Source organism: Topomyia yanbarensis, chromosome 1 (genome assembly GCF_030247195.1).
Source record: "Topomyia yanbarensis strain Yona2022 chromosome 1, ASM3024719v1, whole genome shotgun sequence".
NCBI lineage: Eukaryota > Metazoa > Arthropoda > Insecta > Diptera > Culicidae > Topomyia > Topomyia yanbarensis.
The window spans coordinates 106,799,022-106,819,677 of NC_080670.1; positions in this window are offsets into that span (position 1 = coordinate 106,799,022).

Here is a 20,656-nt window from a genome sequence, read left to right on the forward strand (position 1 = left end):
AACTGTATGTTTGAAGCCCAAAAATCTAGCGAAAATTTAGCTCTTTGCAAGATTTAAGTTATACTGGTTATGGTGCAAAAATTACTACTTACATTATTTATAATAAGAATGTAAGAAATCAATATATCATAATAATATACCTATAAAAATAATGTCACTGCATTAACCATCATTTGCCATTCGTCACACACCCCCATCTCTCTCTCTCTCTCTCTCTCTCTCTCTCTCTCTCTCTCTCTCTCTATCTCTCTCTGTCTCTCTTCTATCGCATCTATCTAGTTATTTCTGTATCCATTTCTAAGTTGTGTGATAAGATCTTCTGCCAATCTGAAATATTTATTAATTGTAATTGCGAAGGTTTGAGAAAACAAAACTATTTTTTGTCTGGTGCTACATCAACTCAACTTTAATTCAATTGTATTCAAAGCCTGTATCTACACTATAATTAAGGAAATTCATTGCTATATCAGAAAAATATTTGGCTTAACTGGGTAATATGAAAGCTTGACGATGGAAATTTTCAAAAGAGACATTCCACGTGGGATATTTAAACTATTCGTATCTCTATTGACTTTGAATGAAATATATGCTCAAAGACTGAAAACTGAAGCCAGCAGAATTGGACTTGCCATCAACGTTTCGAAGACAAAATACATGAGAGGAAGAGGTTCTAGAGACGACAATGCGAACCTCCCACCCGAGTTCGGATTGACGGTGACGAAATCGAGATGGTCGACGTAGTATTGCTAATGCTCTGTTCATAAAATATTTAAATTCCTCAGTCACTACATTGTGGTGGAAAATCTGAATTATACTAAAGAGGTTATATATTGTGCTGAGCCAAAAAATCATTTTTTTGAATCGATTTGAAGTTTATACTCTCAATAGTGTTTACTCAAATTTCCAACGAGACTGAGAACTAAGAAATGTAGTATTCTTGATTTGAATTATTATCGCTAATCTTAATGCCAAAGAGCAAATAAAAACCTCTCGAAACCGAACCGTTTGGGAAAATCATAAACATTACTGTAATTTTCCTTTTAAGGGAGTACCGGAGTGGGAAATGAGCATAAAAAGTAATAAAATAAACCAGCATCACTTGACACGTTACGCAACATACTAAATGTTGTACAGTATGTCGTGAGTAAAAAGAGCAAGAATGCAACTAGTATAACACATTTTTATCAGTGATATAGAGACTCATGAATAGTCTTCTTTCGTAAATGCAATATGCACGATAACGTACACTCTTAGAAAAAATGAAAATTACATTTGACGTAAACAACGTAACGACGTATGTTTCTATCCGATATTAGAACTTTACATGCTATGATATGTAAAATTGAATGTTGTGACTCTTTTGATGTAAAACTTAGGCTGAATGACCTAGGAAAAGCCGAACAACTCACATTTTTACATGTAATTACATGTAAATTTATGTAAATTGGGACGCTCTTTTTATGTGCATCTGGCAAGACGTAAAGTTACACTACTTTTTTTGCTGTGTAGTTTCATTCATCTGATCTGATTAGCGTTATTTATAATGTTTCTATATAACAAATCAGTCAAATACTCACCTATTGCAAAGTTTCAACTATTCAGAAATACTACAGCATGCTTCTGATTTTATGAAATATGAATTGAATTGCTTGCAAAAAGTATGTCGTTATGTTATTTAGGAATCAATACTGTGATGATGGCGCCCTATCAGTGCTGGCTCCTAGGTAAACCACTGGTTATACAAACCGAGTATTATATGTATGCAACGACGAGGCTGGAACCATCGATTTAATAGAGTCGCTTCATTATACAAGGTTCATCTGCTACATAGTATATTATAACAGAACCCAAATAATCCGCCAAAATATGAACTACTCCAGTAGCGATTCTAAGTAAATCATGATTGCTAGCAGGAAAAACAATTAGGTATGGTGTGTCGGTCGGATAAATAGTGGATCTACCAAATTTGGGACAATCACAGAGATAAAGCAAAGGTTTGATTCACCACTTTCATTGTGGAAGTCCAATCTTCTCCTGACAATCCTATTGGTACTAAAAACACGTACCGATTTCGCCTCGTGGCAATATGAGACCATTTTTCCTTGGTACCATCAGACCAGGAAGCGTACACTCTTCGTTTTAGCACCCAAACGTCTTCTAAGTGTCCTAGTAAGTATATTGATACACTGCCTATAATCGCAAGTCAGTCCCATGTAGATAGGGGATCTCGTAAAACATGGAACTGTCTTGCGATTATAGGCAGTGTATCGATATACTCTGCCTATAAATAACTCATCGAATATAGACGATTTCATTTCCGAAGACCATGTGCCCACTTTTCAGTTAGCTTAGGTATGCCGCCCGTAGTTTCACTTCGTGATTGACCGAATGAGTAAACATGCTCAATGAACCAACAGTCATGTGCCCACTTTTCAGTTTGACCCAAAAATTTGCAACGAAGAGGAGATGTATTTGTGTAAAAAGAAAAAAAAAAACTTTGGAAAACTTTACATTCATCATGAATGATTTATGTTCATATTGATTTGAAGCTATCAAATCTCCATAATTCTTCAGAGATTTTACATACTCAGATCGCTAGGAATATGCTAATACAGAACAATCTTCAAACAAAATGTTGCTGACAATAAACGCCTAAATGTATATTCAGCAACATGTTGCGCTAATGTTGCGTACGCAGTGAGAAATACAATAAGCTTGCACCTAGTTTGGCCAATGATTGTACGGAAATATGCAAATGTTTCGTACCTGTACAAAAATATCAAAATGCAATCTGAATATTTTTTACGAAAGCTCGCAACACAATATAACATATATTATATACCTCACAGAAAGATAGCCTTTGGTCAGAAATTTGTGGCACTCCATAGTCCATTGACCCAACTTAGTATGGAATGACTTAGTATAGAACGACTGTAAGAGACAAACTAGTTTCTCTGCACAAGCACATTGTTGAAAATCATTTCTAAACGGTCTTTTTAAATTTATTGCATGCCTTTCTTGTACTGCAACGGCTATGCAATCAATACAAAACTCAATTTTTTAACCCAATTCTTGCAGGAATGTGTTAAATAGGAAGGGTAAAGTGCCTATTTTCACCATACTAAGCAAGGTGTCTAACTAATTCATTAATTTCTCGCCCTACAATCAATAGAATGCGTAAAAATTGACATCAACAGCTTTGCTTCGTTGAGGTTTTGATTGAATATACTGGAGCCAATGGAGCCGTCGAAACCTGACTCGTCGGTGTAAAACATATCGTTGCAGTCGACTTCTCGAAATTTACTATGAAAGATGTTTGGGTTCACTTGCGGACGTATGTGATCTGGGATTCCACGAATCTTATCTTTCATGGATGTGTCGAAAAATACAGTTGAATCAAAAGCATGAGAGAGATTGACACGTTTGGGAATTGATATTTTGTGCCATGTAATCGAAGTATAAGAACATAAATCGGGTGTAGGAATTGAACTCGACAAGCGTCTAAAAATTTACAATTACTAACGGGTTCAAGATATCGCATCGAATGAGCATTCGATATGAGAGGTCCTAAAATTGATTTTTCAGCATGCAACCCAAAGCAATGCGCAACCAACAATACTGAATTCGCCCCAGTTTGGTGAAGTGTATGTTCGCAGTGGCACGAAAACAGAAACACCCGTAATCTATCACCGACAATATTGTAGTTTGGTACAGCCTGGTCAGGTCTCCTGAATGGGCACTCCGCCATGTAACGGTTATTGTACGCAGAAAGTTGATCCTTTGTTGGCACATCTGTTACAAATCCTTAACACAAGAACGTTACACTTACTTTTTCTACTTTAGAACATTGCACTGGGGTACAATCGTACCCCACGCGTTTGATTTCAATTTTCGCAGGTAAAAAAGCAAACAAAAGAAATATATATCATTTTATTCTTTTTTAATTGCGAAAATAGCTGTGTAATTGATCGTATGGAATTTATTGAATCGATGATACATAAACTAGGTTAAACAAAAAGTGTAAAAATCGCGGTTTTGACTTTTTTCACAAAAATTACTATAAATTTGCGAATTTTCAACCGATTTGAAAAAATCAAATGATTCTAGTACAACGGTATACAATGGAATTTCGATATTTCTGAAAAAGTGCAATTATTTGGAAGAGTGAAAGTTGAAAAATCGGGTTTTGAAAAATACCACGAAATGGAGCGGAAATTGAAATGAAAAAATTATTTCTGACCAGTAATACATTGGTAACACACAACGTTACTGTTACAGCAGTTACTGTGCGCAAATTATACTTGCGAACCATTGTTTTGTAAAACTATAAAAAATAAAAATAAAAAAAAATAAACAGCGTAAATGAGAACGAATTTTTTTCTACTTATAAACAAATTGACAAATTGTCCAAGATCTCTTTCAATAGTCCTTCCAATTCGACAGCTTAGGGACCTGTAATAGAGACCACGCCGTCATAGGCAAGATGCCTAAGCGTGCAGTAATCGGCGAAACATTCGTGAATGTCATTCACGTAAAAGTTGCAGAGTAGGGAGCTTAGACATGAGCCCTGCGAAAGAGCCATGTAACTAATTCGGGAACAGTTTTTTCGGCATTTAATTAGCAAGGGACTGGAAGGTGAAGTATATTTTTCAATATTTAGAGCCATAGTACTCAAGGGAGAGCAAGGTGTTGAAAGGAGAAAGTTTAGAAAAGCGTGGAAGGATCATATATGCAAGCTTAGAGCTCACCGGCGACTTAACCCTTTGTCTGCTACCGTAGTGGTCAAGGTCTTTTGGCATTAGAAATGCGAATCACCTGAGTCTACGGCATGTCCGAACAAGCGTAAAGTAACTTGTTACTTCATGCTGTCGGAACCGACAAAAGGTTAAGTCACGGTAAACTTCCACACTAAGCATTTGCGACGTTGAAACTCATTGAATGAGCCAGTTTTGTTTGTTCCCTCACCAATTGCCTGCCTGAGTGATTTTATTTTATCGACTATTGTGACTGTCTCAGCGTGTGTGACAATATGGTCACATGTGTTGCTGATTTGCACGGTGTCGGCAGCTTTCACCCAACGCTGCAACGATGAATCCCCATCACGGTAAGTTCTATTTTTACCATTTTTTTGTTAACCATTTTTGTTAACGACCTATTGAGTTAATTTGTCAACAGTTTTTTCGGCATTTAATTAGCAAGGGACTGGAAGGTGAAGTATATTTTTCAATATTTAGAGCCATAGTACTCAAGGGAGAGCAAGGTGTTGAAAGGAGAAAGTTTAGAAAAGCGTGGAAGGATCATATATGCAAGCTTAGAGCTCACCGGCGACTTAACCCTTTGTCTGCTACCGTAGTGGTCAAGGTCTTTTGGCATTAGAAATGCGAATCACCTGAGTCTACGGCATGTCCGAACAAGCGTAAAGTAACTTGTTACTTCATGCTGTCGGAACCGACAAAAAGTTAAGTCACGGTAAACTTCCACACTAAGCATTTGCGACGTTGAAACTCATTGAATGAGCCAGTTTTGTTTGTTCCCTCACCAATTGCCTGCCTGAGTGATTTTATTTTATCGACTATTGTGACTGTCTCAGCGTGTGTGACAATATGGTCACATGTGTTGCTGATTTGCACGGTGTCGGCAGCTTTCACCCAACGCTGCAACGATGAATCCCCATCACGGTAAGTTCTATTTTTACCATTTTTTTGTTAACCATTTTTGTTAACGACCTATTGAGTTAATTTGTCAACAGTTTTTTCGGCATTTAATTAGCAAGGGACTGGAAGGTGAAGTATATTTTTCAATATTTAGAGCCTAAACTAATTCGGGACCACGCGAGAAATGCATGAGTTTATCAGACGACAAGTTTGGCAAAAAGTTGTTTAAAATTGAAGAAAAAAATCTTGATAGAAATTGAATCAAAAGTCCCATAATATCCAAGAAAACTGATGCCATCTGAGGCGGAGTAAGATCATTTTCTCGAACAACTTTCGGATGCTGGACTGTAGCAATCGATCGATACAAGTTATGGTCGGAGGGTGGTTTTCCTGGTTTTTGGATGGCGATGACCTTCACTTGCTTCCAGTCATGTCCAGTATCGAGAATCAAGCCAGCCAATGGGTTCCTGTTCACATGTCGTAAGAGGAGACTGAAAACAGGAGCCGTCAAGTCAAGGTGTTTCTCCGTGCTTAGGACTGAATGGCTGGCAGTACTAAAATATGCCAGTCGCTCACGGAGTGTCGTGTGTCTTACCCTTGCTGTGTTAAGCGAATCTCTGACACAGACGACGTTTTTTTCTTCCCAATTTTTTGCTGTCACGGTAAATACGAGTGTTGACAACATAAAAAAGAAATACGTCTATTATTCGGCATATTTGCCGCATAATGAACCATTGCACAGTGTTTCCAATTAGGCAAAAACGTGATCGAAATTGTTTTGACCACGAAAAAACGATTTTTGAGCTATAGTGTCTTCAGAAAAGTGTGTCTATAAAATATTCCCCATCTTATTATAGTATTGGTTTGGTGATTAATCACCCTAAAGCTGAGAAGCAAATTTTTGTTTGGTCATTCACGAAAATAATAAAAAACTGTATTCAGCAAAGTTGTAGGGAATATAATAAGAAACAACTTTTCTGAAGAGACTATGTATCTATCTTTTGAATTTTAATACACATTTGTGGAGTTTTCTATGATACACCCCTGACAAATCACTTTTTTCACATAACTTTTCTGGGTGATTTTTTAGAATTTCAAAATATTCTAAGATTTTGTTTGGCAAGAAAATACACAATTTTTGTTATGCAAGTTTATTTTTGTCTCTTATATCTGCAGAGTAATCGAAATTTTTAGTGCCAAAAAAACAATATTTTTGTATGAAATAATACTTCAATCCGCAAATTTCCGCAGACAAAGTCATATTCATTCGAATCTGTAAAGCAAAAGCTATCGAATCCAGGGATAACCATTTGTCGTATACTATCTCTTGCATGCAAAATCATATATTCAAAAAAACGACTATAAAACCCTTTTATAAGGCCGTTTAAAAATTACATCACACATTTAAGGGTAAAAGGAGGATGCATGGAACTTGTTGTTACATGGCGGAGAGGTAGGAGGTGGGGAGGGGTTAATATAGCTTTTTTGCTGTTGGAAAAAAGAATGAAACAACACATAGTTAGAACTCTAAGCCTTGGTGGCTCGACAACCAACCGTGACAACCGATTCGACCAAATGGGAGATTGAAAGTTTTGCTCCGTATAAGTCTCCGGAAAGGATGGAATTATTCCAGTTCTACTACAAAGAGCATATTTTGAAAAAGATTCTTACTTATAGTCTTGCAACAGGATACATTCCATTAGCGTGGCGGGAAATAACTGTAAAATTCATTACCAAAGGTGGCCTCGTCACGTATGAGGAGGCAAAGAGCTTTAGACCGATCAGTCTAACCTCCTTCCTTCTCAAATCAGTGGAGCGTTTAGTCGACCACTATATTCGAGATGTTAGTTTGGGCGAGCACCCGTTGCATGCAATGCAACATGCACATGCAGGGAAAGTCTACTACCACCCTGTTACACAATATTGTCTACAACCTTGATTAGCTTTTTCACAAAGGTAATCAAGTTTAGGAGTTTTTCTCGATATTGAAAGTGCTTTTGATAACGTGTCTTTCGAATCCATTTCGGAAGCAGCACGAGGCCATGGAGTACCTTCATGTATCACGAACTGGATACAAGCAATGCTTAGCAACCGACATCTGTGCTCATCGTTAAGACAAGTAGAGATAAGAAAACTGAGTGTCTGCGGATGTCCTCAAGGCGGTGTGCTGTCACCACTTCTATGGAACCTTGTCGCCGATGGCTTGTTCAAGAAACTTAATGAGCGTGGGTTTCCAACGTATAGTTTCGCCGATAATTATCAATTAGGGGAAACCGAGGAGATTTGAAACAGAGGAGAGTTGAAACAGTGCCCATTACTAGCGAAACAGTACCGTTAGGGATAAAACAATAATGTATTTGTTTTATTTATATCGTACCCATAAACCCTCAATACAAGCCAACTACGTTAAATAAAGGGTTAAGTATTTACGGTAACCACACTACAAAAAATGAGCAAAAGTAAGTTTTCGTTATTTTATTAAGATATTAAGTAATGTTCGATCATGAAAATATCACTATTATATAGTCTAATAGTTAACATTTACTGTATCGATTTTGTTGGCTATTGTCGGCTAATTTGAGACTAAGAGAAACGAAAGCAATGAAATTGAAAGACGGATAGGTATTCTAGAGCGAATCAGTTATAAACTTAGAACGGAAAACTAGGACTAGGCAGGCTCATATGGACATGATCGAAAGGAAATGTGAAGAAATCTTTGCCTTCTGCTGAGTAGTAGTTGGGCGTTGCACCCAAGTCTACCGCATGGTCTATGGTAGAACATAACTCATCATCATGTTCTACCACCGACGCCGGCAAAAAATTCTTCACAAATCCTCGCCTAGAACGACCATGCGATCATTCTTCTCCCTTTCTGCTAGCATCAAGCCGTGACTAGAGCTTCCATCCCGGGAATTTATTTCCCGGGAATCCCGGGATTTTTGGATTTCCCGGGATTCCCAATTCCCGGGAAATTGTGTTTTCTCATTCCCGGGATTCGGGAATCCCGGGAAAAAGATTTTTAATTTATTCCATAAGAATAAGATTCTCCAAATGAATTTCTGTAGGAAATATCTTTACCGGCAAACATTTGGAGTGAGTGGTGAATGCAGATTGTGCTTTTCCAACTGATTTGCAGATCAATGGACTATATATCTTTAGGCTCACTGATATGCTTTCGTGATTTTTTTAGGTATATAGTCCACGCCATACTCAAAACACTGCTAAAGAATGTTGCATTCATTCAAATTTTCATTCAAAAGTGGATTAATTTGCCGGCCATTATACCGAACCATTTCCTTACAGTAGCGTTAGTGATGCGCACGATATCTCTGCCACCGATGAACCGATTGATCAGATTTTTAACAATTCTTTTAATAGTTTATTTTAATAGTTAGATCTTGAATGAAAGGGCTTGCAATCAAATTAGTAATGGAAATTGCGTTACTTTTTTAAAAAATCGATGTGTATTTGTTTCAAAACTTGGGATGGTTTGTAGCAATATCATGGTTAACGCAAACGCTTTTTAAAATAAGGAATGTTTCTAGAACGTCTGCAGAAATATTTGATCGGTTCATCGAATGCATATTTCGTCTTATTTGTTATACTGTAACTGTAATATCTGTAAATTGTTGGATGTATGAAAAGAAATACATAACGTTGTATCTGTCCAATATCATGCGGATCCAAACTCTTTGAATGCTTTCAAGGATGCAGGCAGGATTTTTGAAGGGATACGATCAAGCAATCCAGATACTTGCCCGTAACAGGAAATCGATAATAGGCTTCATGCATCGCTGCACAGTTCGTCCATTATCTGTTTGATTTTGATTCACACTTAATTCGAATGATGCTGATCCTACTGTGACGGAAATGGATTCCATGTATAAACTTTCCTCTTTTGATCGGAAGTAACTGCACACTACCCTGAAGCAACTCAATCTTTTCATTCAAAATTACCAAAGATTGATCAAAATTGCATTCAATTGATCACATTCCATCGTATCAGAACAACGAATTCCAATTTTGGACCGTAACTCCAGCAGCTGCGTTTAGTATATCGTCCCAATCGTAATCGTAATTACCAAAATTTAGGACATACATATAGCCAAGTAAAAGTTTTGCGTAAACTTATTGACGAGTTATTAAATGATTGAATGATGTGTAGGCCACCAAATCGCCATCTTCTGACAACTGCTTTAGGGCAGATATACACGCAATCAAACGTGTTTGAAAACATTTCAATTTATTCTTTTGTTTTCAAGAGAAACATTCACCTTTTTATTTTTCTTCTGTATTCCCGGGATCCCGGGATATCCCGGGAAATTTATTATTTATTTCCCGAATCTCGGAAGCTGAAAACCGTCGGGAAATGGAAGCTCTAGCCGTGACGTATGCATTCAATCGACACCAAGCTATCGGTGTCGCACCGATCCTATTGTGATTGAACTACTTATTGATTTTTTCGTTCCGCACACACGCACGATTTGCCGAAAATAGCCAACAAAATCGATACAGTAGAACCTTGCGGCAATTAAAACATAGTAACATATAAACTAGTTGGTAAAAAGTAGATAAAAATTCGATTTCTGCTAGCTGAGCTGTGTCATTAATTGCTATCAGCCATCCGTGTGTGCGGAACGAAAAAATCAATAAGTAGTTCAATCACAATAGGATCGGTGCGACAACGATAGCTTGGTGTCGATTGAATGCATACGTCACGGCTTGATGCTAGCAGAAAGGGAGAAGAATGATCGCATGGTCGTTCTAGGCGAGGATTTGTGAAGAATTTTTTGCCGGCGTCGGCGGTAGAACATGATGATAAGTTATGTTCTACCATAGACCATGCGGTAGACTTGAGTGCAACGCCCAACTCCTACTCAGCAGAAGGCAAAGAATTCTTCACATTTCCTTTCGATCATATCCATATGAGCCTGCCTAGTCCTGGTTTTCCGTTCTAAGTTTATAACTGATTCGCTCTAGAATACCTATTAGGGCATTGCAAAAAAAAATTTTTTTTGAATTCTAAAAGCCCCCCCCCCCTCTCATATTGTGACAAATGTCAAAGTAAGCTCAGATGCCAAATTTCACATCATTTGGATAATTCTAGACCCCCGCCCACTACGATTGAAATTTTTGAAATTGGTGCTATGGGAAAATGTGGAGGAAAAATATATTAAATGCTATAACTTTTGAAGTAGCAATCATAAAATTACAATTTTTATCTCTTTTTAAAGGAAATAACCTTAGTATTCGAATGGAGATATTCCTGTTTCTATAAAAATACGGGAAAGTGGGGTACTGGGTCATTTTGACCCCAAAACCCCCTATTTTTTTAATTTTTCTGCTCCGTTGTGCAAACCATACATATTTTGCAGTTTTTCTAATGTGAAAAAATCTCAGAAATCGAACGGAATTTTTTAGACCTTTGTCCGAATACGAGGAACTAGAAACAGGAATATCTCCATTCCAATACTAAGGTTATTTTCTTTAAAAAAATATATAAATTGTAATTTTATGATTGCTACTTCAAAAGTCATAGCATTTAATATATTTTTCCTTCACATTTTCCCATAGCATTAATTTCAAAAATTTCAAGCGAAGTGGGCTGGGGTCTAGAATTGTCAAAATGATGTGAAATTTGGCATCTGAGCTTACTTTGACATTTGTCACAATATGAGAGGGGGGGCCTTTGAGAATTCAAAAAAAAATGTTTTTCTGCAATGCCCTAATACCTATCCGTCTTTCAATTTAATTGCTTTCGTTTCTCTTAGTCTCAAATTTGCCGAAAATAGCCAACAAAATCGATACAGTAGAACCTTGCGGCAATTAAAACATAGTAACAGAGTTAACATTTATGAATTGTATACGAGGTATAAATTGTAAATTGTGGATCAAGCCTTACTTCTTGACCTAGGAGAGTTGAAACACCATGTTTCAACTCTCCTCGATGATGAACTTCTAGTCTTATGGTAATGTTAAAATCACGTTAACGTTCCTGAATAAATAATAATAATCAAGATTCTTCTTTCCTGAATTGACAACAGTGATCAACGTTGACAATCTATTAGATCTTGGTCATTTATAACCACGGAGTATGTAATTGTTCTAATTGTTTACTCCTATCAGCTTCTGAAGCTAGGAGTGAAGTGACCATAATTCAAAATGAATCAAATACTACCGACATGGACACCAATTTACCTGTTTTCATAAACCCGTATCACTTGTAGTCATAAATAGTATCACTGGTCATATCAACCATTTTAATGATTGCAGAATGTTCTAGGGGAAGTGGTTGGAAAATAATACATAACTAAATGTACGAAAAACTGCCTAAGCTCGACCCTCATTAACAGAAGACAAAGATTAAGCCCGCACGATGTTAAGCCTGTTCTAATGACCCTGCCACTTCTAGTTTTCCGATCTGTTTACTTCACATCCTTTCTCTCTCTTGAGTACTATGGCTCTAATTTTCATAACTTTCCCTACCCAGTCATCTCTAGCTAATTGAATGTCGTTAAAATGTAATAATGTATGAAAAATGGGTAGCAAATTTCATAATTTTACGGTCATAGTTAATTATTGGTTAGGTAAAGTATCTCACTGTTAATACTGTTGGGAGAATTGCAGAAATTTCTGCATTTGTAACCAAAATCACAGTTGTAACATTTGATGCTTTAGAACACGTTTTGATAATATTTAAAATAATTGGTTACTTGTTCCAACTCACATTAATTGCTGTTTATACTTACCTCGGTATGAGGAGAGTTGAAACAAAGAGAACACTGTTACAAAAATCAATATATTATTGATTTGTGCCAGTTATTTTGATGTAATTTAATTAAGCATAAACAGAAGTAAGAAATTTAAAATAAGCAATCATCGAATGACAGTTTTTGTCAAATTATCTAGGAAAAACAAAAAAATGTTTCAACCCTCCTCGGTCTCCTTTAACGATCATCGGTATTTGCATTAATACACATTTTGATTTGATGCAATAAGCCTTATGTGTTTTTGAGCAATGGTGTCTTCATGTTGGACTATAAGTTAATCCAAATAAAACATCAATGGTGCTTTTCACGCAACGAATGATTGCAACCGGAGCTCGTCCATTGCAGTTCTTTGACTCTGAAGTTATTATTGCAGTTCAAGTGAATTACGTTGGGGTAATTCTTGACTCAAAACTTAATTGGACTTCGGCCAATGTAGACGGGCTTTCGGCAAATCTTGAGCCGGCGCTGCGACTGACTTCGTTGGTGCACAACCAGTTCTACCACTGTCGATAAGTTGGATAAAGCACAAAATTCGTTCTTGGGGTGCATCCGAACATGCCAACCATTGGCGTAGCTTGCAAACTTGCGTTCAAACAAAGACTTTTCTGCCGGATGTGAGTCCGAAAATGTCAAAGAATTTGTTGTATTTTTCCAAGTACAACTGCAGTATTCTTATCAGGGCACTGACTAGACATTGCAAACTCAATTATCACATGGCTACTATTCAGGGCGCTTAGTATTATTCATGTGATCTTTGTGAATCCGATTACGGTACATCATATCATTCGATATGCAACTGCCGTGTAGTAATGCAATTACGTATCCGGATTTTTGGTTCTCCATACATTGATGAACCTATGTACAGAGAACTGAAACTGAGGGATATGCTGTTGTTCCTAACCCAGTGTGATAAAGAGCTATAGTTTTAGCCGTATTTGAATGACAATATCTCTTCAGGGGTGTTATCGTTCCGTTATCCCTCCGGGGGTTGGAAGTTTCATTTTTGCTGTTGTAGCACCTGCAAATCGTTCAGCATTCCTCCCCGATCAGAATGAAATAACAATATTATAACAGAACACAATTTTTGTAACCTACTGTGTTATAAATTAGGTCTCGTTAGTAGTTATTTATTTATTTCTGCAAAAGATCGCTTAGAGCGTCCCTGAAGGGATTCACCTCGCGCTGTTTGTACGTGGAACATGTCGGGAGATCAAGTGAATTTCCCCCACATTAGAGACACTTTTCTTCTGCAGGAATCATCCACATGATTCCCATCGCATTTCCCACAACAAGCCTTTTTGTTAAAATGGAAGGCTGTGTGTCCCAATTGTTTGAAAACAGTACAGTTCATGACCCGCGGCTCAAAAAGGCGAAAAGGTAGACGAACCTTAATAAAGAGGAGGTAGTTAGGGGGGCAGACCCACGAAGATTACCCGATAAGAGTCTTCACTGGCTGAAGCAAGGCTGAAGTCTTTGGCCCGGAAGAAGATCACGATTCGGCATCCATCTCACCTCACCATTGTCAAGGGAAGCTATTTGCCCAGTGTACGTTAGTAGTTGAACCAAGAAATGGGAATGTGAATTAATAGCGGTACATATCTTGGTTTTACATTTCTTAGAAAAGAAATGTATAGAATTCGCTGAAACTTTCAAAATTCTTTCCGAGGCCCGGAAGGCCGAGTCTTATATACCAATCGACTCAGCTCGATGATTTGGGACAATGTCTGTGTGTGTCTGTGTGTGTATGTAACGGACAAACTCTCACTCGTGTTTCTCAGCAATGACTGAATCGATCTTATCCGAACCAATTTTAAATGAAAGACCTATCAGCCAGACAGAACGCTAATAATTTGTTTTTGATTCTGATGTTTTAGTTTTTTGAAATTATCTGCCAAAATTGACAACAATCATCAACACTTTATAAATTTTTAGACAGCTTTAATGAATACCTTTCGAACAAGCTATAGATTGTTGAAATCGAACAATTATCAAAAGAGATATTTAACAGTAAATACGGAAAAAAAATTTAACATTACCCATTGCCAGCAATATGACCAAAAACATGTAATCTATTATCAACGCCAAAACGGCTTATTTTATCTCAATAGCATATTCGGAGAATTCAATGGAGACAATATGCCCTTTCTTTTGGTATTGTTCTTTTGCTGATTAATCCCACTACGAGTGAGATATTTTCATAAATTTTCTTGCAAGTGATTGTATTGAAATGATGCTTTCAGAAATTTTGTAGCTCTTACTTTCGCGAATAACTTTACTAAAGGCATGAAATACCTATTTTGAATACTTTAAAAGTTATGGCTTGTTGTTTGTGGATTACCCTTTGTCGACTATTTATTGTTCAATATATTAATAATCCATTCAAATAAACCAAACATTGTTTCGATAAAACGAATTTTGTATTTCATCCTTCTATCTACAACCGCTAGAAATAATCACCGAACAATTCCAAGTTGTCTGGAAGGAACTTGATAACTTATCAGTGTAAAAATGTTCATTTGCGCGAATCTTCTGACTGCAATTTTTCTAACTTAGAACCATCGGATCGATCTGAAACATATCAGAAAATAAAAAGCGAAATAAATAACTCCAAGCAACGGCATAGCCAAGAGAAGGCTTTGGGGTTTAACACCATACACCCCCCTCCCACTCAAAAAAGATTATTGGATTGAAGTTAAAAATTTATTGGGCTGAATTAATGCAATATTACAATAAGAATTATTTGATCTGTACATTGATAACCTGTTGTTGAAAACATCATGAAGACTTTTGAAAAATTGTCGGAATGGGATCCTGATATATAACTGATCTATTGGTCCTGATTTCACTGTTGTCTAACAACATCAATATCAAATTCCTGCCTGAAAACATTTCAAAAAAAAAAACATCACTTATTCATCTGTACTAGTGCAGATACGGGCTTTTGTGTATTTGTGTACCTAACCACGCTACGTAGTACGGAAATACCCCTGGATCCGCAGGTAAGCAGCGGCTCCATGTTGGTAGTGGTGGTTACGCTGTGTTCAACACGAGCGTGTGACAGAGGGAGACAGCGTGAAGCTACAACTCTTCGAAGGACAGGTAGATTTTTGTATAATTGTGCTAGTATAAGTATTTAATTAACTTACTGTGCATGGTAGGCGAGATGGAGGATAGTGAGGTGGAATCCTCCATTTCACAAGAGCAAAATTCTTCTGATCCCCCTCCCTCAACTCCCCCTAGAACAAAATTATACCCTCAAGGGTCTTCTGGACCTTGGCAGGTTTTCTTCAGGCGGAAAGGAAAGCCATTAAACCTTGTGCAAATTGCACGGGATCTGACTTCACGATTTTCTGCTGTAACAGAGATCGTGAAAGTAAATAAAGACAAACTTCGAGTTAGCGTTGATAACATTAGACAAGCTAACGAGATAGTAGCCTGCGAACTCTTCACGCGTGAATATAAAGTTTATATATAGTTTTGCGCGATATAGAATGCGATGGAGTCATCTCCGAACCCAGCCTCACTGCCGAGGATATACTTAAGCATGGTGTTGGTTGTTTCAAGAACACCCTGCTTAATGCAGTTAAAATACTCGATTGTAAGCAATTGTACTCAGTATCACTTGAAGAAGAGAAAAAAGTTTACCGACCATCCTATTCATTTCGTGTAACTTTCGCTGGGTCTGCTTTGCCTAGCCATGTTCTTATTAATAAAATTCGTCTCCCCGTTCGCCTTTTCATTCCTCGTGTGATGAATTGCCTCAATTGTAAAAAGCTTGGCCACACAGCCACTTACTGTTCCAATAAGGTACGGTGTGGCAAATGTGGGGGGCCTCATCAAGAGGATACATGCAATAAAAACTTAGAAAAATGTTTACATTGCGGAGAAAATTCACACGAGCTCCTTGCATGTCCCATATATAAATTACGGGAGGATAAAATTAAACGATCCTTAAAGGAGAGGTCTAAGCGCTCTTATGCAGAAATACTGAAAAATGCTACTCCTGAACCCACGGTCTCAGAAAACAGATACGCTATTCTATTGCCGAAAGAGTCTGACTTTGACGAAGCGTCCGAAGGTACATCATTTGTTTTACCTTGAGGATCCAGGAAAAGAAAAAAATCGTCTTTTCCCAAACTGCCAAGCAAGGGCCTTAAAATTTCTCCTCCAATAAATAAATTGCGGCCAAAGCTAAAGAATTCCGATGCAATACCGAAGCCAGTCCCTCCCGGTTTTGGTAATGTACAATCCAAACAGAACACCATTACTGGTAATAATAAAACTTCAACTTCCTCCGAGCCTCAACCGGGGATAGGGTCATTGAAATTTTCTGAAATTGTTGATTTTCAAAGCATTCAATATTTCTGAACCACTAAAAAGTATACTTTCAGCCAACTCCCAACAATTAGAACATTTTAAGAGCAGCTGATTGCTCAATGGCCCATCCTTGCAGCGATTGTATCTTTCGATGGATAATTCACCTTCTCCAGTGAAAGATCCCATCACTATTTTACAGTGGAATTGCAGAAGTTTTATACCTAAAATTGATTCCTTAAAAATTTTGCTGCATAATTTGAAATGCGATGCTTTTGCTTTATGTGAAACATGGCTTACCTCAAACAATAATTTCAACTTGAATGATTTCAACATTATTTGACTAGACCGAGACACCCCGTATGGAGGAGTGCTTCTAGGAATTAAAAAGTCCTATTCTTTCTATAGAATTAACATCCCCTTGTTTGCGGGCATTGAGGCTGTAGCTGTCCAAACGAACATTAAAAGCAAAGACATGTCTATCGCTTCTATACACATATATATATATATATATATATATATATATATATATATATATATATATATATATATATATATATATATATATATATATATATATATATATATATATATATATATATATATATATATATATATATATATATATATATATATATATATATATATATATATATATATATATATATATATATATATATATATATATATATATATATATATATATATATATATATATATATATATATATATATATATATATATATATATTTGCCAGTCGTTATTTCAATTAACAGTGAATTAGGCCTCACGAATTCAATCAATGTCCTTTATGACTTGACATGAAATATTGATTGGAAAAAATACCAATCTTTCATTTCCACTTCTCTTGTTTCGATGGAAGAGCTACCACCTACCGAAGAATATGAATTTCTAGCGGGTTTGATTATTGAAGCAGCAGAACAAACCCAAACGAAATGCAATCCTGGCATGATAATGAACAGCCTGCCTCCTAATCCCTGGTGGGACAAAGAGTGCTCGGATGCATATGAAGCTAAACAAGTTGCTTACAAAGAAATTATGAAACGGAAAGGGTGTACACGTGCGAATTTTGAAAATTATTCGATTTTACAAAACAAATTTGACAGTCTCCGTCGTGCCAAAAAGTCTAGTTATTGGAGACGTTTCGTTGATGGCTTGTCAAGAGAAACATCAATGAGTACTCTTTGGAACACAGCCAGAAGAATGATGAATCGAAACGTAACTAATGAAAGCGAAGATTTTTCGAATCGCTGGATATTTAATTTTGCCAAGAAAGTTTGTCCAGATTCTGCTCCTGCGCAGAGAATCATTCGTAATGCTCCCGCAAGTAACGATTCCATAGATTCGCCTTTGACAATGATGGAATTTTCAATTGCACTCCTTTCATGCAACAATAATGCTCCGGGTCCAGACAGAATTAAATTCAACTTGGTGAAGAATCTGCCTGACCTAGCAAAAAGACGCTGGTTGAATTTTTTCAATAAGCTTCTTGAGAAGAACATTGTCCCGCACGACTGGAGACAAGTGAGAGTTATCGCTATTCCAAATCCGGGAAAACCAGCCTCCGACCATAACTCGTATCGACCGATTGCAATGCTATCCTGCATCAGGAAATTGTTGGAAAAAATTATCCTATGACGTCTCGACAATTGGGTTGAGGCGAACGGCTTGCTCTCAGATACCCAGTTTGGTTTTCGGTGAGGAAAGGGAACGAATGATTGCCTGGCGTTCTTAGACATAAAAGGAGCATTCGACTCTGTTTCCATTGATGTTCTCTCAGAGAAACTACATCAATGTGGTCTTTCACCAATGTTAAATAATTATTTATACATCTTATTGTCAGAAAAGCACAGGCATTTTTCATATGGCGATTTGGCAACATTCAGAATAAGTTACATGGGTCTCCCACAAGGTTCTTGTTAAAGCCCCCTTCTCTACAATTTTTACGTGAATGACATTGATAATTGTATTGTCAGCCCATGCACTCTAAGGCAACTTGCAGATGATGGCGTGGTTTCTGTTACAGGACCAAAAGCCATAAATTTACAACAACCACTGCAAGATAGTTTGGATAATTTATCAAGTTGGGCATTGAAGCTAGGCATCGATTTCTCTACGGAGAAAACAGAGTTGGTTGTTTTTTCAAGGAAGCGTGATCCAGCTCAGCTTCAGCTTCAGTTGGTTGGTAGAACGATAGCCCAAGTCATGACCTTCAAATATCTCGGAATTTGGTTCGATTCTAAGGATAAATTTTCTCCGAACAATAACCGGATCTTGGTGGGGTGCTCATCCAAGTGACGTGATAAGATTGTATCAAACAACGATACTTTCAGTAATGGAATATGGGTGGTTCTGTTTCCGTTCAGCTGCAAGCACTCACATTATTAAATTGGAACGAATACAGTATCGTTGTTTACGAATCGCCTTAGGTTCCATGCAATCGACACATACGATGAGTCTTGAAGTACTAGCGAGAGTTCTTCCCTTAAAAGATCGATTCTGGGATCTCTCCTCTCGTTTACTTATACGATGTGAGGTTATGAATCCATTGGTAATTGAAAATTTTGAAAGACTTGTCGAGCTTCAATCCCAAACCAGATTCATGACAGTTTACTTCAATCACATGTCAAAAGAAATAACGCCTTCTAGATACTCCCGATTCCACTTCATTTTTCGACACGTCCATGCAAGAGGAAATTCATGGAATCCCAGATCACCTGCGCTCTCTGGAGATCCCTAAAATATTCATAATTAAATACCAACACATTGACAGCCATAAAATGTTCTACACTGATGGTTCACAAATCAATGAGGCCACTGGCTTCGGTATTTTCAACAATAACACCTCGATCTCTTTCAAGCTTGCAGAACCTGCCTCTGTTTGCACAGCCGAACTTGCAGCAGTCAACTATAGTCTGGAAATCATTGATACTTTACTTCCGAGCCATTATTTTATTCTCACAGATAGCCTCAGCACAATTGAGGCACTACGCTCCGTTCTTTTTGAAGAAGATACGAGAATTCTTAACTAAATTAACAAATAAATCTTATCAAATTACCTTAGTGTGGATTCCCGCTCATTGCTCCATACCGGGTAATGAGAGAGCGGATAATTTAGCCAAAATAGGAGCACTGGACGGTGACATCTATGAAAGACCAATTGCCTTCAATGAATTTTATAGCGCCTCTCGTCAGAAGACGCTTACTAGTTGGCAAACATCATGGGACAATGGAGATCTGGGACGGTGGTTGCACTCAATTAACCCTAAAGTATCAACGAAGGCATGGTTCAAAGGGTTGGATGTAAGTCGAAACTTCATTCGTGTGATGTCTAGGCTCATGTCCAACCATTATACGTTGAATGCGCATCTCCGCCGTATTGGGATCGCAGAAGATAATCAATGTGCTTGCGGAGAGTGTTACGAAGACATTGAACATATTGTTTGGTCTTGCACTGAAAATCGTGAAGGCAGATCCCAATTAATAGACTCCTTACGAGCCAGAAGAAAACCACCCTATGTTCCTGTTCGTGATATCCTTGCTTTACGAGATCTTACATACATGGGCCATATTTATCATTTCCTGAATACAATAAATATTCAAGTATAATTATCCCCACAATGTTTCTTGTTTTTTCCCTTGCTACCCACAAACAATTTAGATTTCTTCGCAGTTAGTTAAGTTAGATAAAACGATATAAATAAAGAAAAAAATAAACAAAAATTACAGAAAAACTATCAATAGGTTTACAATGAAATTCAAGAAAATAGAGTATAAATAAAAATATTCAAAATGATGATTATCCTCAGTGTTAGCATTAGAAAGTGAACTTTTATTATAACGTGATAGTCTTAAGAACTTTTGTAACATGTTATGTAAAAAAAACCCCGGTGTAAA